The sequence below is a fragment of the Lagenorhynchus albirostris genome, chromosome 15 (assembly GCF_949774975.1).
Source record: "Lagenorhynchus albirostris chromosome 15, mLagAlb1.1, whole genome shotgun sequence".
NCBI classification, from domain to species: Eukaryota; Metazoa; Chordata; class Mammalia; order Artiodactyla; family Delphinidae; genus Lagenorhynchus; species Lagenorhynchus albirostris.
The window spans coordinates 29,143,269-29,164,684 of record NC_083109.1 but is presented as its reverse complement, the minus strand read 5'-3'; the positions used below and the strand labels follow the sequence as shown (position 1 = coordinate 29,164,684).

General features: G+C 43.3%; 1 long non-coding RNA gene across 5 annotated transcripts; it reads left to right on the top strand.

Annotated features, from left to right (window-relative positions):
- Positions 1-1,566: 1,566 nt before the first annotated feature.
- LOC132505855 (uncharacterized) lies at positions 1,567-16,195 on the top strand. Of its 5 annotated transcripts, none has more exons than XR_009535560.1 (5): positions 1,567-1,695; positions 3,567-3,927; positions 8,564-8,827; positions 9,002-9,061; positions 15,286-16,195. It is a non-coding gene; the product is annotated as an uncharacterized LOC132505855 (long non-coding RNA). The 5 variants fall into 5 exon arrangements; XR_009535561.1 differs by lacking the exon at positions 1,567-1,695 and adding an exon at positions 1,779-2,522; XR_009535558.1 differs by lacking the exon at positions 1,567-1,695 and adding an exon at positions 1,782-2,172 and having other exon boundaries at positions 15,283-16,195.
- The last annotated feature ends 5,221 nt before the right edge of the window (positions 16,196-21,416 follow it).

Genomic DNA, 21,416 nt, shown 5'->3' with positions numbered 1-21,416 from the left:
AGATCCTGCTTCAAGACATTGCTCACTGCTGTCCCTCTGAGAACACTAATTACTTTTATTTGAAAGAAAAAAAAAACCAACTTCTAACTCTATGACAAGGAGGTAGTTATAGTTTTGAGCTAGGCATTGAAGCTAAATTCCCACATGATGGGAACATAGGGCAATATCTTCCTTAATGGTTTATTTCAGAGATGGCTGCCAGGCCTTTAAGAAAAACAACATACTTCTTAGCCTTTAAAAAGATTTACATACATATCAAAGGGGCACATGATTTACAAATAGGTTTCTCAAGGAAATGATAACAGTGAAAGCTAATTTTCAGTTACCATTACAATTTAAACGCTCTTCCTATGAATTGAACTTGGTCTGCTTTGCCGAATCCCAATTGGCGTGTTGCCAGTTGAAGGTACCAGCTTAGCCCTTAAAGAGGATCTTTGGTAAAAAGCCAAAGAGCCAGACTCCAGCCGGAGTGAGGCTTCTGAGGCAGGCGTCAGGTGGGCCCCAGGCTGAGCAGCTGGAATCCTTCCCCTCTGGACAGACACTCCAAGATAAAGATAATGGCAGGAGCAACGAGAAGCTGAGTTCTGCTTGGATAAAAGATAAAGAGAACATGTATTTCTCATTCTTGAGGTCAAGGAGACCTCTCAAACTACACATGCACAGAAAGGTTCCTCAGCAGTCAGAGAATGGAGGGGGTGCCAGACCATAATATGTTCTTCTTTCCAGAAACCCTAGGGCTGTAATCTATTTTGGTTAAAAGACACAACTGCCCAAAGTGGGGGGCCCTGAGTCAGATCACATGTGGACTCAGAGCCAGGCAAAGCAAGACGATGGGCCAGAGGAAACCCAGAAGAAATGCCCCACGTAAGTGATTTAAACTACCCCAAAGGTGCTACTCTTTCTCTGAGCCTGCCCCTGTGTGTCTACCCACATGTACTTTTTTTCCTCCTAATAAACACTTTACTTGTTTCATTACTTTCCATCTCTTTGCTGAAATCCACTTCTACAAAGCAGACGATCCAGGGCCTTGTCACTAGCCACTGGCCCTCGTGGTCCTGCAGTTAGGATTCCGTGCTCTCAAGGCCACGGCGCGCAGCTTCAATCTCTGGTCTGGGAACTGAGACGCTGCTTCAAACCACCACAGGCCGAGGCCACCCGAGATCACTTCCATCCTCTAGGAACTGGATGTGAGCTTGTCACTAACCCTGAGGACCTTGACGAGGGGAAAGTGACTACACGGCAAGGAGAGCGCCGGAGTTGAGTGTAAGGGATCTACAGAGACTCTGGGAGTCCGCTTTACCTCCGCAGTCCGTTTTCCAACCGCCAACTCCCCCGCCCCCCACAAGTAAAATGGCAATGAACACAGGGGTGAGCGAACAGCACAGAGCCAAACTTAGATGGTGCTCGCGGAAGGTGGCATGCATATTTTAGAGCCTAAGCCCAGGGAATTTAGCTTGGTCACGATAGGAAAAAACCACCTGAGACGCTCGCAACCGGAAGCCGGACCCTCCACAAGCCAACCGGAACTGCCTTCGCCGGGTGACCCTGAGCGCCGAGGGTGTGGACCTGGAAGCCGTCACGGAAGCGGCCGCAGAGGCTTCTGGGGAATCTTTCAAGCGAACAGGCAGAGGGAACAGAGATTTCATTCGGGAACCACTACCTGTTTATGCATGGGTATTTTATAAACAGAGACGGGTAGGCTGTCACTACATAGCCACTGTCGTGGTAAATTAACCGCGCGGTCCACAAGCGGCTCCTGGGACGGCCAGCGGGAAGGGAGTCCGCGAGGATTCTGGGAACTGTAGTTCTGGTGTAGTTGAGCGGCCGAGGGCGGGGTGAGCGGTCGGGTCCTCTTTGGAGAGCGAGGCCTGCCGGGCCCGTGGCCTCACGGTGTCACTCCCCTGCTGCAGTAGGGTGGGGATAGGCCGGGCAGGGCCTAGGGTTGGGAGTTGGGGAGGAGTGCGGCTGCTGGGGGAGTGCGGCAGCCCAGGCCGGCAGGTTCGGGCGGTTTCGTGCTTGGAGGAGGGGGCGCGGCTCGAGGTGCGCGTTTGTGGCGGGGAAATGCGGTGACTCCTCTAGCTGCGAATCCCTGAATTGCGGGGCGTTACGCGGAACTTCACTCCTCGGCTGGGGCGAGAGACCTGGAACTCAAATTTCTTTCTTGGAAACGGGGTGGGTATATTCTGGGCCAAACAATTTACGAGTAGGGGGCAGCTCCAGTGCGCATCCCCGGCGTTTATTTGGGGTGTAGGGGTGTGTTCAGCCAGGGCCAAATAGACATCCCTTGTTATGGGGGCTGGGGGCGCGGCTTGGGCCATGTGTCCCTGGGTGTTGTTTGGCCTGGGAGCACTTACGTGCGTCCCGCATCCCTGAACGGTTGTGGGAACCCAGGACTGATCGTGAATGTCAAGTTTTGTTTTTGATGGGGCTGAATATGACCCAATGGTGATTGGGCGGAGGTGGGGTGGAGGAGAGAGCATCTCAGGCCCTGCTCTGCGTTGGCTTGTTGGCGGTGGGTGGAGGTGAGTTCGACGTGGGCAAAATATCCGTAAGGGGTGGTGGAGTGTCTTGGCTCTGGAGTTCCTTGGGTTTTTAGAAAATGGGGAGGTTTGGGGCCTGAGGCAGACATCCTACAGTGATGGTGCACTGCACCGCTGGGGCCTGCATCTAGGCAGTTTTTTGAGTGCAGGCAGGTCTGTTTCTCTGGGATCTCTTGTCCCACGGTTTGTCCTCATCCCGGGGCCCACTCTGCTTTATGACAAAGATCCCAGATTTGGTTGTAATGTAAGTGGCTTGTTTGGCTAATTCTCCCTCTCTTAGAATGCTTTTCCCTCATGTGTTGGGGTTCAGACCTCTAGTTTGGGACTTACCCAGATTAGGTAGTGTGGGGACCTCTGAGGGCTGCTGGCCAACTGTCCAAATCACTTCTGGGATCTGGTGAAACCCAGGTATCAGGACTTTAATTTTGGGGTAAGGTCAAATTTTAAACCCACGCAGTAGAATAGTACAGTAAACTCACATGGACGTATCACCAGATTCAACATTCATTAATTCACAGACAATCCTGTTTCATATACATCTCCTCAACTTGTCTTTGGATATGCTTTGAGAACTGTCACACCCGGTAGGGGTTGACCATCACTGACATTACAACTCATCCAACGGGCTAAGGCCATGGCACTCACAGCTAGAGATCAAATCTAGGCACTTTCTAGCTCTGTCACTTCAGTTTATTAGAAGACCTAACTCCGGGCCTTTGGGAGACAAAAGTTGTACAGTGCCTGGAATTGTCTGTGGTGTATAGTAAGAGTTTAGTAAGTGTTAATTATTATTAGTAACAAAGGATGATTTTCCTATTTAATAGCATATCAGGACAGGCTGTATTTTGATGCCCACATATGACTGTGTCCCCAGGAAGCTGTCTACATTCTTCTTTGACAGATCTGAGGCTGTTTTTGTTTTTTAAAGAAGAGGAGCACCCCTTATTTTAAGCTTGGGGATTTTTAGCTTGGTATCTGGGGGCCAAGAGACAGTCCTGAAGCTCACACTGCCTGTTTCATCCTCAGGTTCACCTTCTCACATCCCTGCCTGCCCAGAGAGGACTGTATAGAGAACGAGAGGACTTCTTGCAGGTGGATACCACTCACCTTCCATGTTTCTGCAGTGTCTTCTGTTCTCCAGACCTTAGGCAAATTTCCTTTGCTCATCCTGACGTTTTGTGCCCTGCAGTGTTCCATTTGAGGCTCAGAGGACCTGCTTGTTTCTGTAGGATACCAGGGCTGATTTAAGGGCAAAGGCCTTTAACAGGGAATATTACCCCAGACAAGTGCTCTCATTCAGGTTACCACCGTCCTTGCCCTAGCAACATTTCATCCTGGCTGCTGGATTCCCAAGACTGTGTCAGCTGTTGTAAAATAAAAAATGATGGTAACTACCACTTATTGGGAGTTGTTCTGTGCCAGGCACTGGGCTTTACAATCTCTGTAATATTTTATTCCCTCAGCACTGACTTATTTGAACAAACCTACGCTCACATATGATTCCTCTCTTCGTTACATGTGACGGATAAGAGTTGCACTGTTAATTTCTACAACACATCTTTGGAGCATGTAACTGCTGCCAGAGGGCTTTCTTCTAAGTTAAAACATAAGAACAAAATTACATAATTAATGCCTTTTTTTTTTGGTGGTTAACTTTTCACATAGAAACTACAAATCCATCGTCCAGCATCAACAATAATCAATTCATGTTCAAGGTTGTTTCATATACCACCCCTGCCTCCCACCTTTTTTTGCAGAATTATTTTAAAGCTAATTCTAGACATCATATCATTTCACTTATAAATGTTTCATTATGTGTCCTTAACTGAGATGGACTTAAATTTACCCTTTTTAAAAAAACTGAGGTGTAATTTATATACAACCAACTACACAGATCTGAAGTATATGTTTCAGTGGATTTTGACAGACATGTACTCCCGTGTAACCATCACCTCCAACAACTGGAATTTGTGTTCTGTTTCAGAATTCTTTGCCTACACCAAAGTCATGATGGTATTCTCCTATGATTTTTTTTCCTAGAAGCTTAAAGTTTTAGCTTTTACATTTATGTTTATGATCCATTTTGATGTATTTTTTTTGTGTATGGTTTGAGGTTTTGAGGTTTGACATAGTACTTGTTTATAGCACCATCTGTTGAATCGACTCTCCTTTTACCATTGTATTGCTTTGGTGCCTTTGTTGAAAATCATTGACTGTGTAAGTGTGGGTTTATTTCTGGACAGTCTCTTCTGTTAATTTAATCAACATCACACTGTCTTGATAGCTTCAGCTTTATACTAAGTCTGTTTTTTTTATATTTTTTAAAAAAATTTAAAATTTATTTTTAGCTGCGTTGGGTCTGTGTTGCTGCACACGGGCTTTCTGTAGTTTGCAGTGAGCAGGGACTACTATTTGTTGTGGCGTGCAGGCTTCTCATTGCAGTGGCTTCTCCTGTTGCGGAGCATGGGCTCTAGGCACATGGCCTTCAGTAGTTGTGGCGCATGGGCTCTAGGGTGCGTGGCCTTCAGTAGTTGTGGCACGCGGGCTCAGCAGTTGTGGCTTGTGGGCTCTAGAGCGCAGGCTCAGAAGTTGTGGCGCATGGGCTTAGTTGCTCCGGGGCATGTGGGATCTTCCCGGACCAGGGATCAAACCCCTGTCCTTGCATTGGCAGGTGGATTCTTAACTACTGCGCCACCAGGGAAGTCCCTATACTAAGTCTTGAAACCATTTATCATAAGTCTTCTTTTACAGAGTTATTCTAGCTATTCAAGGTCCTTTTCATTTCCAAATATTTTTTTGAATCAGCTAGATGTTTTCAACAAAAATAAGTCTTGTGGGATTTTGATTGGAATTGTGTTGAATCTGTAGATCAGTTTGGTTAGAACCGACGTCTCAAGAGCACTGAGTTTTCCAGCCCACAAACTAAGTATATCTCTCTATTTATTTAGGTCATTAATTTCTCAAAGTAACATTTTGTAGTTCTCAGTGTAGAATGTTTGCACATCTCTTCAAATTCATTCCTATACATTTTATGTTCTTGATATTTTTGGAAATGTTTTTAAAATGTAACTCTCCAGTTGTTTCTGACTAGTATTTAAAAATACAATTGATGTTTGTATGTTGACCCCTCATGTCCAGCCACCTTGCTAAATTTAAATTAACTTACTACTTCTAGTTTTTTTTTTTATTGAGGTACGGTTGATTTATAATATTATATAGGTTTCAGGTGTACAACATAGTTATCCACAATTTTTAAAAATTATACTCCATTACAGTTATTATAAAATATTGGCTATATTCCCTGGAAGGTATTATGCTTAGTAAAATAAGTCAGACAGAGAAAGACAAATACTGTGTGATCTTACTTATATGTGGAATTTTAAAAAGCTGAACTCAGGGAAGCAGAGAGTACAGTGGTGATTGCCAGGGGCTGCAGATAGGGGAAATGAGATGTTGGGTACAAACTTTCTCTCTCTGACTTATTTCGTTAAGCATAGTACCCTCCAGGTCCATCCATGTTGTTGCAAATGGCAAAATTTCATTCTTTTTATGGCTGAGTAATATTCCATTGTAGTACATGTATACCACATCTTTATCTGTTCATCTGTTGATGGACATTTAGGTTGTTTCCATATCTTGGCTGTTGTAAATAATGCTTCTGTAAACATTGGGGTGCATGTATCTTTTCAAATTAGTGTCTTTGTTTTCTTTAGGTATATACCCGGAGTGGAATTGCTGGATCATATAATACTTCTATTTTTAGTGTTTTGAGGAACCTCCATGCTGTTTTCCACAGTGGGCGCACCAATTTACATTCCCATCAACTGTTCTCACCAACACTTGTTATTTGTGTTTTTTTTGATGATGGCCATTCTGATAGGTGTGAGTTGATATCTCACTGTAGTTTTAATTTGCATTTCTCTGATGGTTAGTGATGTTGAGCATCTTTTCATGTGCCTGTTGGCCATCTTCATGTCCTCTTTGGAAAAATGTCTATTCACATCTTCTGCTCATCTTTTTTATATTTTATTTTATTTTATCTTCCAAAAAGTGGATATTTTTAATGTATTCGATTAGCAAAGATTAAAAAGTTAGATAATTCCTAGTGTTGGTAAAAAGTTGGAAAGCAGAATTGTATATTCATTGGTGGCAATGCTTCTTATCCAGTCCATGTTCTGTGTATACTGAAAATTTGAGGTCTCTAGGTGCCATACTGTGTATCAGTCTTCACTAAACATCTTCCCTTTTTTTAAAGTTAATTTTTATCGGAGTATAGTTGCTTTACAATGTTGTATTAGTTTCTGCTGTACAGCAAAGTGAATCAGTTACACGTATACATATATCCACTCTTTTTCAGATTTCCTTCCCATCTGGGTCACCACAGAGCATTGAGTAGAGTTCCCTGTGCTATACAGCAGGTTCTCAAATTAGTGATCTATTTTATACATAGTAGTCTATACATGTCAATCTCAATCTCCCAATTCAACCTACTTTCCCTTCCCCCGTTGGTAACCGTAAGTTTGTTCTCTACATCTTTGACTCTATTTCTGCTTTGCAAATAAGGTCATCTCTATCATTTTTCTACAGTCCACATATAAGTGATATTGTACGATATTTGTTTTTCTCTTTCTGACTTCACTCTGTGTGACAGTCTCTCGGTCCATCCATGTCTCTGCAGATTGCTGCCCTTTTTTCTTTTTTTAAATTAATTAATTAATTAATTAATTTTTGGCTACGTTGGGTCTTCGTTGCTGTGTGTGGGCTTTTTCTAGTTGTGGAGAGCGGGGCCTACTCTTTGTTGCGGTGTGTGGGCTTCTCATTGCGGTGGCTTCTCTTTTTGCAGAGCACGGGCTCTAGGTGCACGGGCTTCAGTAGTTGTGGCATGCAGTCTCAGTAGTTGTGGCTCACGGGCTTAGTTGCTACCTGCATGTGGGATCTTCCCAGACCAGGGCTTGAACCCGCATCCATTGCATTGCCAGGCAGACTCTTAACAAATGCGTCACCGGGGAAGTCCCCCCATTTTTTAATTGAGTTGTTTTTTTTGATATTGAGTTGTATGAGCTGCTACAACTTCTAGTTTTTATTTGGACTTTTGGATTCTAGGATACAGTCATGACTGCAAACAAAGATAGGTTTATTTCCCATAGATAATCATTTTTATTATTTTTCTATATATACCTCCAGTATTTAAAAAAATTTTTTTTGAAGTCCAGTTGATTTACAATGTTGTGTTAATTTCTGCTGTACAGTAAAGTGATTCAGTTATACATATATCTGTTCTTTTTCATATTCTTTTCCATTATGGTTTATCACAGGATTTTGAATATAGTTCCCATGCTATACAGTAGGACCTTGTTGTTTATCCGGCAGTATTTTTTATGAAAAGACAATCAAAGATTAAACACACATATTAAACCCTGCTCCCCACCCCCCACCTTTCCTAAAGGGGTCCTTGTTAAACTGAACCTTTTAATTGATATGTAATAAAATATACCCACCACTTCCTTACTGGCTTTTGGATTTTATGTGTGTTTTTTTTTTGGCCATGCCCTGTGGCTTGCGGGATCTTAGTTCCCCCATCAGGGATTGAACGTGCGCCCCCTGCAGTGGAAGTGTGGAGTCTTAACCACTGGACTGTCAGGGAAGTACCTCCTTGTTTTTTTTTTCTTTTAGAGTAGGTTTACCTTTCCTCTGTTCTCAGAACATGAGAGATGGTGGAATAACGCAGTGCTTACAAGTGGCACTGTCACTTTCAGTCACATTTCCTTGTCCAGGGCAAGTCATGAGACCAAGCCTGACGTCAGGGGCAGAGAATTATACAGAGAAACAAATAATTGGGAATGTTGATGATATCTACCACAAAGGGCCTACAGGCTAGAAAGGAATGAGGTAAAAAAAAAATGCAAGGAACCTTGTGGACTGAGACTCTATGTATATTGTGTGAGAGGACAGGATCCCTGCTGAAGAGGCACAGGCATAGGGCCCACGTCCCAGCAATGTCAAATTGCTTCTCTGTCCCACAGGTCCCGGCTGCATGGCAACAAGTTGGGCTTTTATAAGTAAGTTTTGGAGGAATCACACCAGGCAGCAGAAATTGATCTTGAGATGAAATCATTTCTACCAGGCCTCCTGGCAGAATTTCAAGGCGAACACGGGGCTGACTCTGGGGCCATGATGTTGCCTGATCCTTCTGCCTGGAGAGAGCAGGACTGGGAGGAGATGTTGCCTTTGGAGAACAGGGAAGTTGCGGAAACTGAAGACACCGACTCAGAATCACAAGGCAAAAGGTGAGTGCTGTTGAGGGTCCAGAGAGGTGAAGAGGGGGAGCAGGGCTCCAGGTTTACTGCGAATGCCTTGTGATCACAGGCAAGTGGCGACTTCCTCTTCACAAGTCACGGAGGAGCTGCTCTGGCAGCACCATGAGAGCCCCAGTTTCTCATAGCTTCTTTTTCCTTCTCTAGGTTTGCCTTCTCACAAGACTGACTGGCTTCAAGAAAAGGAGGGAAAAGTCCAAAATATTGGTGAGTTGGGGTTACATTTATTTAAAGTCTCTCAAAATTGCTCTTAAGGACATGTGGCAAGTAGCGAAACATTTATTCAAGAAAATCTACTAAATCAGCAAGAGTCTGTGGCATTTGTCCCACAACCTGCTCCCTCCTGGTCACCCTTCAGCTCAGTGTAATGGAAGCTGTACTCCAAATGGGTACAGCTAAGAAGATGGGACTTTCTTCCCCCAGTTCCCAGTCTTTTTCCCTGGGAGGGGCAAGCTACCAGCAATTCTTATTCCCCCCAGCTCAGTGTGGCAGGCAAGTATGGCCAAGAAGTCTGGCATTTTCTATCTCTATTTGTATGATGACCCTATTTGTATGATGGAAGCTCTGTCTCAGGCACAGGTGGTCAAGAATCAGGAGGGACCTTATTGCCTTATCCCCATCTTGCTCATAGGGCAGACAGAGATCCTGTGCTAGGAGAAGCATGCTGAGAAGAAAAGGAGCTGCCACCCCTGCCCAGTGCCCCACTGTTAGAGCAGGAGTGTCACACTGAGCGAAGTGGTCTGCCAGTCCTGTGCCACCTCTGAGTAGTGGTGCAGAGGTCCTGCCCTGGTGGGAGGCAGGCCATAGGAACAGAGAGCTCTACAGCGCTCCCTAAGGGGACTGGCTTTGTGTGGAACTGAGCAGGGAAGTTGAAGTCTTAGGGTGTTGTTGAAAACAGTGGAGATTTTGGTGGTGAGCAATTAAGAGGAAACTGAGAAGCCTGTGATAGCAACAAGGGAAATGGCAGATCACCTGGAAGTTTAACAGAGAAAGCAGGGAAAGAAATTGCTGAGAGGAGCTCTCCTATGGGTCGGAGTAAGTCTCAAATACTGGCCTCAAAATTACCCCTGCAAAAGGATCTGACTTTAATTGGATCAGACTATGGAGCCATTTATACTCCAGGACATTGTTGAAAACAGTAGAGCAATCAGCAACCAATAGTGGAGGCTAACAGTCGGGTGTGATACCAATAGAGGCAGACCTGCTGGAAGCTTAACGGGGAAGTCAAGGAGAGACACAAAGAGAGCCCTCTGTCAGGAGGGGGAAGGTCTGGGTGACTGTGTGTTTGCTCAAGGCTGCACCCTCTGAGGAGCCACTGCTTCAGGGAAATAACCTTCATCGAACTAATCCAGACAGGTCTCAAAACAAATGAACAAGCAGACAGCCACAACCTAGGAAGATGGCAGGGTTGGTATCCAGAGTTGCTACAATATTTTACCTAAAATGTCCAATATTCAAAGAAAAATTATATAGATAAGGGGAGGGAGAAGGAGGGAAAGGGAAAGAAAGAATATATGAATTTAAGAATGAGAGAAAGCCTAAATAAATTTTCTGGTCTGTAAAATGAAAACAACTTTTCAGTTCTATAAGTTAAATTATAATCTCACTGGATTGTAAATTCATCTTCCCCTATTGGTTATGAGTTGTTCATTCATTGATACACTATAGACACAAAGTTATACTCCTAGAGAATGTCCAGTGGGGTTGGGGCTAGGAAGCAAAGTAAGCTAAATGCCCTGCTTTCATTCCAGGAAGCTTATTGAAGTCTAGGCAGAACTTGGAGATATTGTGGGTTTGGTTCCAGACCACCATGGTACAGTGAATATCACAGTAAAGTGAGACACGTGAAATTTTTTGTTTCTCAGTGAATATAAAAGTTATGTTTACACTATACTGTAGTCTATTATGTGTTCAATAGCATTATGTGTGAAAAAACAACATACATACCTTAATTAAAAAATACTTTATTGGACCCTGGAGGTCCAGTGGTTAAGACTTCGCCTTCCATTGCAGGGGGTACAGGTTCGATCCCTGGTCAAGGAGCTAAGATCCCACATGCCTCACAGCCAAAAAACCAAAAACATAAAACAGAAGCATTATTGTAACAAATTCAATAAAGACTTTAAAAATGGTCCACATCCAAAAAACCTTTAAAAAACACTTTATTGCTAAAAAATGCTAACCATCCTCTGAGCCTTCAGCAAGTTGCAGTAGTAACATCAAAGATCATTCATCACAGATCACTGTAACAAATATAATAATAATAAAAACATTTGAAATGTGAGAATTACCAAAATCTGACACAGAGACACGTGGTGAGCAAATGCTGTTGGAAAAATGGCGCCAATAGACTTGTTTGACTTGGGGTTGCCACGAACCTTCAATGGTAGAAAACTTGATGTCTATGAAGGGCAATAAAGCAAAGTGCAGTAAAATGAGGTACACCTGTACTGCTCTACGTGATGAGTGAAGCATTGAGGGCTTTATTTTAAAAAGGTTAAAATACCAGGCAAAGACAGATTTTGCAGATCCCATTTAGTATAACCCGAACTCTTCAAAAATGCTTATTCCGGGCTCCATCTGTTCACTCCTGCTTTTCTCTATGGTTGACGTTTTCTTTCATTTTCTCCTCTAAATCTTCTCTATTCCCTAATGCCCAGCACAAGCCTTGTGTACATGATGCTTTTTTTCTTCTCCAGCGCATGCCCTACTCTTCATCTCAGAATTCCTCCATTCCTCAGGGTCATTGAGCACTGCTTTAGGTTTTCAAATTGATTCACAAATCATTTCTCCAAAGAAATCAAAAGCGTCCGAGGGCCAGGAATGAGTTTTATGCATCAGTTATGTGCTCCTCAGATTTTAACACAAAGCCGTAGTAATAATGCCCAGAAGAACTTGATACAGAGAACCATGTACTCTGAAAAGAATTAGATCAACTTCTTGCATATCCAGACTCTCCGGGGCCACCAGCTGTGTTCCTCATAGTGGGAGGACTGATGGGGACTTGCTGTATGTCCCTTAATTTATTGCTTGTTTATAGGTACCAGTTACGTTCAGGGATGTGGCTGTGGTCTTCACAGAGGCAGAATGGAAGAGACTGAGCTCTGAGCAGAGGGACCTATACAGAGAAGTGTTGCTGGAGAATTATAGGAATCTGCTCTCATTGGTGAGGCAGTGTTCTTTCCTTCATTAATTCAGTGGAGATTTACTGACCACCTCCCATATGGCAGAAAATGTTCTAGACACTTAGAACATGTTAGTGAATGAAGTGGTAATCTCTGCCCATGGGGAATTACTTTCTACTGTAGGGAGACAGCTAACAAAAAGCTTCATATTCAGGGACATTATTATTATTTAAAAATTTTTGCATATGTTTAATTTTCTTTTTTATTGAGGTATAGTTGATTTACAATATTACATAAGTTTCAGGTGTACAACGTAGTGATTCACAATTTTTAAAGGGTATACTCCATTTTTGTTATTACATATATAGGGATATTATAATATGGTATGTTAGAAGGTGATAAGCACTACGTAGTAAAAAATAATAATAAAATAGAACCGGATAAAGGAGTATTAAGTGTGAGAGTGTGGCTGGCTGAATTTTGAAACTGGGTATTTGAAATCACCAAGAAGGTAACATTTGACCAAAGGGAGTTAGAACTCTAGGTATCTAGGATAAGAGCATTTCAGGTGGAGGGCCTCATCGGTGCTAAGGCCCTAAGGAATTGGGGTGCCTGCTGGGTATGAGGAACTACAGTGGAGGCACAGTATGCAAGGGGAGAGCAGTGAGAAATGCCTTCTAAGACAGAAGTTAACATTAAATATCAAAGTTTGTATGGCTTTTGAGTTTCATAAGCCATATTTTTTTCATTTATTTAAAAACTGACATCGATTCTTTAAATCTAGGTTGATAAATACTTTTGATTGTGACATTTCTCTGGATCAGGGGTTGGCCAACTTTTTCTGTAAAGGGCCAGAAAGTAACTATTTTAGGTTTTGTGGGTGATATGGTTTCTATAACCACTCTCAACTCTGCCCTTGTAGGGCTAAAGTAGCCATAGACAACAGGTAAATGAATGAGTATAGCTGTGTTCTAGTAAGACTTTTGTGGACACTGAATTTTGGATTTCATGTAATTTTAATGTATCATGAAGTATTATTGTTCTTTTGATTTTTTTCCAACTCTTTAAAAATTTAAAAGTCATTCTTAGCTTGTAGACTGTGCAGAAATAGAGGGCCAGATTTAGCTTGTGGGCCATAGTTTTCCCACCCCTTGTTCTAAATCAGTGCTGTCCAGTAGAAATATAATGTGAGCCATGTGGGTAATTTTAAATTTCCTAGTAACCACATTTAAAAAAGTAGAAGTAAATGGATGAAATTAATTTTAATAATATCTTATTTAACCCAATATATCAAAATATTTTCATGTCAACATATAATCAATATAAAAATTAATTAGATATTTTACTCTTTATGTTTGTACTAAGTGTTCAAAATCTGGTTATTTTATACTTAGAACACATTTTCGCTCAGACCAGCCACATTTGAAGTGCTCAGGAAGCATACAGCTGGTGGCTACCATATTGGATAGCGTGGTTCTAGATATTCCTGTAGTTCTAGATAAAGCAGGTAGAGAAAAATCACATTTTTGGAGACACAAACTAGTTTTAGGCAGGAGTTTCTTCAGGTGTTTCCTTAAATGGCATAGCTATTTCCCTGATATGGATTAATCAGGTTTACTTTTTTCATTTTCATCTTCTTTGACATGTTTTGATCTGATTTCATCTCGTTTGAGCTCCATCTAATTAAGTGTGGATTCATCTGTTTCAGTCTGGTTCTGTGTGTTTTGATTTGGCCTTAGCTAGTCAGTCTAACTAGATTTTGTTTTTATTTTTCTCTTGTCATATTATCTTCCTTCTCTGTGTTAATATGTTTAACGGGTTCCAAGGAAAATATCAAAATGACCTTGTTCAGATTAGTCTTGATATTGAATGCCTGGATCCCACTTGCATTTCTTGAAGTTGTGTCCTTTGTCTTGCTCAGCACCACAATATCCTGCAGTTCTCCTGCCTCTTACGTCTCTTGTGGGCTTTTCTCTTACTTTTTTCTTTTCTTTGGACTGTAAGGGTCCATAGGACTAGTGTCACATACTCTTTTTTTCTATGTCAGTATTCACACCCTTGAACAGTTTGTGAACTTCACCGATTTTACCCATCACCTATTATAATGAATCCATTTTCTTTGTCACTGTCTCACCTGTGCTTTATCTTCATATTTCTATTTGGTTACAAGACAGCACAAGTTTATTCTCAAACTTATTTGAGATAATTGAGATAAATTGAGATCATACTATTTTTCCTCCTAAACCAGTCTCTCTTTCTCTAGTTCTTCACATGTTCATGTTATGATGTCTCTTCTTCAAAGGTACTCCCTGAAATAATCTTTAAAGCTTTCATAGGGGAAATATTTCAGTTAGTTTAGGCTAGGTAATGCTGTGATAACAAACAACCCCAAACTTTGCAAATGTTCATTTCTTACTTAATATCTACCGTCTACAGTTCAGGTATACAGCTCTATTGGTTCAGCTCTGCTGGCTCTGGGATCTAGGCAAAAGGAACAGCCTCTATCTGGGTCATGGGATTCTTAAGGAAGAGGGAAAACAGCAATGATAGAACCATACTGTGCCTCTTAAAACTTGTTTGGAAGAAGCACTAACTTTTCACTAACCTTTGTTGGCCAAAGCAAATCCCATAGCCACGTCTGATGTCACTATAATGGGATTAGTTTGGGCACAAGGTACCAGAATCCTGAAATCATGGAGCATGTCTTTCTGTCCACTGCTGAATCCACAATACTTTAGTAGAGAACCTAGTACTTAGAAATTTTTAGTATTTGTTTGTGGGTGGACAACTGGAAATTCAGATTTATTTCATATACAGTCTCTTTAACCACTGTTTCATATACTGTTTCCTACATTTGAAAGCCTTCAGACCTAGTGACTTTTTTTGTATATCAGTCTTCTATTTTGTAATAGAAAAGGCATGAAAGAGGTTTCCACATAGGTCATAGAGACTGTTACCTCCAAGTAGAACAGAGTTGTGGACAGTCTATATCAATGTGATATAGACTTAGATGATTTAGTCAGAGGAAAAGTCTAAGGGTAGTTGAGGCTACTTGCAGAGCAAAAAGGTTCCTAGTCTGACTGACATATAGAAGATGCTTTTGTTATGGATTTTCTGGATTGCAATAGAAAATGGAATGTGTAGAAGTGGAATGTAAAGGAATTATTGGTGGGAAACAAATTGTGTTGTATGTATATTGTCAATTACAGTTGTGGCAGTAAGACACTTTCTGTCCTAAGACAAGGCAGAACGGCCCAGCAGCCCTACTTAGGGCTTCTCTAACTGAAAACCTTCTCTCTCCAGCAGAACCAAAGCCAGAGATCTACCCCTGTTCTTCCTGCCTTCTGGCCTTTTTCTGTCAGCGGTTCCTCAGCTAACACACGCTGCAGATCTTCCCGGGTGTGTGTGTAGAAAATCACTTCCACCTGGGGGATTCTGGCCTGGGGCATCGGGGGCAGCAGTATTCTGCTCACAGCTGCTGGAGTGAAAACACAGAAGGCCAAGAGAAAGAAGGTGACTCCAGACTCTGGTGCTCGAGGACAGAGGAGAGACGGCCCTTACGTGCATTGCCCAGCCCACCCTGAGAACAGTCAGCAAGTCCTGGAGAAGGCAGCGCAGTGGTAGAAATAGAGCCCAGCGCAGCCCAAAGGGTAAACCCTTTGCAAGCAGACAAAGAAATGAAGGAATTAGAAACCTCAAGCTCTGGAGCAGTCAACTGTCAAGAACGTGAACTAGACTGTAGCCCCAAATCAAACTGCATTACAAACCAGACCATCCTCTTAGGGGAGAAGCCCTAGGTCTGCAGGGAGTGTGGGCGAGGCTTTAAAGATAAGTCGAACCTCATCAGACACCATTGGACACACTCAATGGAGAAGGCTTATGTGTATAGTGAGTGTGGCCGAAGTTTCAGCCAGGTGTCAACCCTTGTTAATTACCGGAGGACACACACAGTGAAGAAGACTTACATGTGCAAGGAGTGTGGGCGGGGCTTTAGCCAGAAATCACTCCTCCTTGTGCACCAGAGGACACACTCAGGGGAGAAGTATTATGTTTGCAGGGAGTGTGGGCGAGGCTTTAGCAACAAGTCAAGTCTCATAAGACACCAGAGGACACACCGAGAGGAGAAGTCTTGTGTATGCAGGGGTCCTGGGCAGGACTTTAGCAATTAGTCGAACCTCTTCTTACGCCAGAGAGACATGCGGGGAGTAGTCTGTATGTGTGTGTGGGGTGTGAGTGAAGCTTCAGAGATGTGTTGACCCTCATCAGGCTGTGAGGCACATTCAGGGCAGGAGCCTTATGCGTGCAGAGTGTGGGTAGCTGTCAACCCTCAGTGCTCAAAGAGGACGCACTTAGGTGGGAAGTATTGTGTGTGTAGGGACTGTGGGGAACTTTAGCAATAAGTCAGCATTTATGGAACATCCAGTGGCCGACTCAGGAGAAGCGTCATGTGTTCAGGGAGTGCTGACAGGCATTGGGAAAAGAATCGACAGGAGGGCTCCAGATGGCTCACTCAGGGAGGAGCTGTGTGTTTGCAGGGAGTGTGGGCAAGGCTCTTGTGATCAGTCAGCTTTCTTCACACACTGTAGGGAGAATCCTTATGTGGGGATACTGTGGGGCTGCTCCAGCCAACTGCTGCTGATAGCTGCAGAGATGAATTCCTCACTAGACTTGCTCTCAGCCACAGGGAGCTGCACTTCCCAAGGGATGCCTCCTGGCCAACGACTGATTGATACGGGGAGACAAAACCCTAGCCGGACTCTGCTGGGACAACTCCACAGGGTCATCCCAGATCCCAGGGTCCCCATGAAACTGAATGATCTCAAACACATTGCAGGTCAGCTTCTTCCTCTGCCCAGTTCTGTCCTCATTCCCCGATAAGCCACTCAATTCTCTGCCTCATTGTCTCTCCAGGGAATCCACCCTAAGATAGCATAAGCACACAAGGAGTGTGGACGAGGCTTTGGCTAAAAGTCACTCCTCAACAAACCCCAGAGTATACAGAATAGAAGCTCTGTGTGTGCGGGGAGAATGGGTAAGGACACCTCAGGATGCATCAGAGAACAGCTTTTGAGGGAGAAGCTTTACAAGGCAGGGAGGGAGACTGGGAAGATTTAGCAGTAGGTTACACCTGGTGCAGCCGAGGACACTCAGGGAGTCCTATGTGGGTGGGGTTGTGGGCGGAGCCTTATTCTGACACCCCTCCTCACAGATCACTACCTCACTCACCTCCTGGGGGGGTTTCAGAAGTCTTGACCCCCACCCGTCCCCATACTCTTTTTGAGAGTGAAGATGGCAGTAACAATAAACATGTTTTTTCCACTTTTTGTAATCAGATGGAATAAAAAAGTAGAAGGCTTTATTTAAGTAAGAATAATCAATTTGTTTTACTTTCAAACACCAATTTTTTCCCATGTTTTCATGTCTTTCTGTTCTCATAAATTGTTCAATAAGCTCAGGCTATGTACCTTAGTCACTCATCTGTCTGGAAAGGAATTAAATTTCACAACCTGGATTTCTGCATGAATTCAACCCTTGAGAAAAAATAAGTCCCAATCAACCTAGTAGATTTATTGGAGGATCTGATTCGTTGCATGGGGAGGATGATGTAGGTTCTGGAGACATGCCCACTGAAGCAAGGGAATTTCCCGGGTCTCTGGGGGCTGGGTTGCCTCTTCTGACTGATCACTCCCTTTGGCTTCTGTGAAAGCTCCCTTCCCTGACTTCTTTCTCTTCCTTCTAGTCTCTATTCAGGTCTCTGCTGTATCCTTCTCTACCACTGAAGCATTGTTTTTCCTTCCAGATTCCAGAGTCAGGTCCTTTAACCACGCCCAAACTGTTTTCCAGTCATGAATCATTGTTTTGGGTCTCTTAGCTACTTTGGTATCAGATCATAAGTCTAAAGACCCCTGGGGAATTCCCTGGTGGTCCAGTGGTTAGGACTCTGTGTTTTCACTGCTGAGGGCTGGGGTTCAATTCCTGGGCCCTAATCCTGCAAGCCACGTAGGGCAGCCAAAAAAAACAAAACAAAAAAACCCCTAAACACAGCTCCAATGCCACGTCCCCTCATCCCTCCAATCCTAGGGTCTAGTCCTGCTAATGACACCCACATCATCCTTCCACTAACTGGTCCAAGATAACCTGGTCATACCCCTGCCCTTGTTTTTCAGCCTAAGGACCTGGCCTTTAATCACACCCTTTCCTAGTCTTCCTCCCTCAGAGCCCAAATTGCCCAGATTTTTGACAACTCTGCATGCCCTGGCTCTGACTTCTATGTCCTAAGCCAGAACTCTTTACTGGAGAGGGTTCGCCTCAGCTCTAGCAAATTTGTTTGTTCAGTTGGAGTTTGCCAGATCCACAAAATGGATATCAGGCTTTGAAAATCAGAAAAAGCACAGGCTGATTTTGTTGCACTATCAAAGAGGGGGGCAGTAAAAGAGAGTCCAAAGGCCATGAAGTCAGCTTTCCAGTGGGTCCTGAGTCAGCTCTGGTTGAGAGGATGTGAGTGCCAGGAGCGTGGGTCCCCACCCTTTGCCACATTTCCCGTCATGTTTCTTTGCTGGAACTGCCCCTATAACATCAACAATTTGCTTTGGGTCAGAACTGGAAGCCACAGAAGGAAAAGTGTTTATGGGTATGCAGTCTCTAGGGTCTGAAGAGGGATAGGCCCTCTATGTTCCAGATGACCCCAAGACCCCTCCCTGTGTCCTGCCATTGGGAGAGAAACGTGAACAAACCAGCACCTTCCTTTGGGAAGGAAGGGTGGGAGGAAAGAAAATGATGCAGATTCTTTTTAACTGAAGTCCCTTATAACCTGTAGTGACCTCAGACGTGTTCCAGGGAAAGGACTGTCAGTCCTAGCCCAGCAAAGGGAGAGGGGTATGGGGTTATCTTTCCAAGCCTGGAAAGGGGCTTCCCCAGACTGCTGCTACTCTGTCCTTTATCTCTAGGAAGGGCCACTGGAACCAGCTCCTGTATTCCATCCCAGCAGGAAGCAGAACCGGGGTGTGTGAGGTGAGCTCTCCCTCCAAAGAAAGGAAGGTACACATCCCCACTCCCTAGGATTTTCCTTTCTGCCCCCAGGGAGGAGCTCAGACGTACAATAAGAGCTTATTTCCGACAGGAGGTCAGTGGCCTCAAACTCAGAGGCCTGCAGTGTCCAGGCAGGTCCTATACTAATGAGGGGGTCAAGCCTCAATTGGGTGGGGGTGCTTTGGGAAACTGGGGAACTCAAACTCAAGTTGCTTCCTACATCCTTCCTGGTCTCCTCACTTGACCCCACTCTAGAAAGCCTTGAGCACCTCGTTTGGGCCTTTTCATTTAATGATCCAAATGTCCTGCCCCTTTTTGAGCCATGACCTTGACTTCAGAACCCTCCAGCATTCTTCCCCGTGTTCAGTTTTAGAACTGTCTTTTTCATGTTGAGTTTTGCTTAGTTTTCTGAAAAACATGGCAGTAGATTATGAAAAATGAACATCAGTTTTGATATGGGAACATCTGACCCAATAACACAATGGTGTGGAAACTCCGTAATCTGACAAAAGAACGTGTAAAAATGCGATGATTTGGCGGCACCTTGTGTGATGAATCCATGTGAGGGCCACCTGTGGGTCACAGAGAGGATCTGGGTTGGGGGGACTTTCAAGATGGCTGGCAATCTGACAGCCCCTGGCTCTGAAATTAGGTACAGTGGGTTAGATTTAAAGTGACCTAATTTATACACACAAGCTCTAATCTGACTTTTAAATATCTGTACATATATTTCTCATATATTCAAAGTAAGCATGTATAAATTTTTTATCAATTTTTTTCTAAAAGAAAACAGATAGTAAAGGATTCTTGGCAAAACATGAGATTTTCTCATTGCATAATCTTTCTCCTAATGGAAATACCATGTTATCCTTTATTTCCTCCTAATTAAGCACGACATATATAAAGGATAAAAATCCATATTCTTATATAAAGATTATTTTTATCTAGCTCTGTACCCTATTCATTAATTTTAACTTCATTATCATTTTGGAGAATAGCCAAAAACTCAACTGCCATTTTTTTTTTAATTTTAATTATTATTATTTTTTAAATAAATTTATTTTATTTATTTATTTTTGGCTGCGTTAGGTCTTTGTTGCACAGGCTTTCTCTAGTTGTGTCGAGTGGAGGCTACTTTTCGTTGCGGTGCACGGGCTTCTCACTGCAGTGGCTTCTCTTGTGGAGCATGGGTTCTAGGCGCACGAGCTTCAGTAGTTGTGGCTCGCAGGCTCTAGAACACAGGCTCAGTAGTTGTGGCATACGGGCTTAGTTGCTCCACAGCATGTGGGATCTTTCCAGACCAGGGCTCGAACCCGTGTCCCCTGCATTGGCAGGTGGATTCTTAACCACTGCGCCACCAGGGAAGCCCCTCAACTGCCCTTCAAAGAGAAGTTTAGGACAGGTTGAAATGTGACATTCTAGAATCCTAAAAAAAAAATGAAACCAGATTTCTAGAGTTCCAGCCATCAGTGCTCTAAAAAGGATAAAAGCATTCCTTCTCTGTCTGAGTGTTGAGGCAACAGCTGAGGATTGGAAGATCTCACAAAGCCAGATTACACACAGGGACAGGCTTGTCTGCTTCTAATGTAGACCACAGTGTGGGGCCCAGCTTACCTTGCTTACTAGGTTCTAAGGCAGAGCTGGTTTTACAGAATCCTTGCTGCTACTAGTCATCAGTTCCCCTTTTCCCTACTTCCTACTTCTTCTGGGAACTAGAAAGCTATTTTTTTGTCTGGTGGGGGGCAGAGAGCTTAATTTTATGAAGTTTAATGCTACTTATCATAGTTTTTGTCTGAGCTGCCTCTCTTTTGTGTATTATAATAACCTTGGGTAAAAGCGGCAGGACCCCGACCTTCCCCTAGGTCTAATAAACACTGCCACTAACAGAGGCTTCCTTGTCTTTTGATAGAGGGGTTCAACTTGTAAAAATCTTAGAGTAAGTAAATTTTGCAATATTGGAGGTGTGCCTAATAAAATTGTGAAAACATTTGAGATCAGATTTTCTGCTTAATATATTGGTACAGGAATTATTTGGGTGTTGAAGACCTGGAAGAGATGATGTGGGGAATCTGAGAGAAAACTTAAGAGAAAGGTATGATGAATAGCACTGAGACCAGGGTAAATCTGGGAGGTCAGAAGTGTTGCACTTGTCCAGGCAAAATTTACAGGACAACTATGGTAATAGTTTTGTGGACTGAAAGAGACGATAGGCTTTGTAGGGTTTGTCTTCAAAGCACTTGGTGATCGCCTGGATGTAGAATTTAAAAGCACCCCCGCAAACACAGCTTTCCAACAGTAGAAACATTTGCAAAAGATAAAAAGTGCTCATCACTCCAAGAATCCAAGCAGAAAGCCAACGTCTTATCTATGTTTATCATGAGAGTAGTTCCTTCTTTAGAGGCTACCAT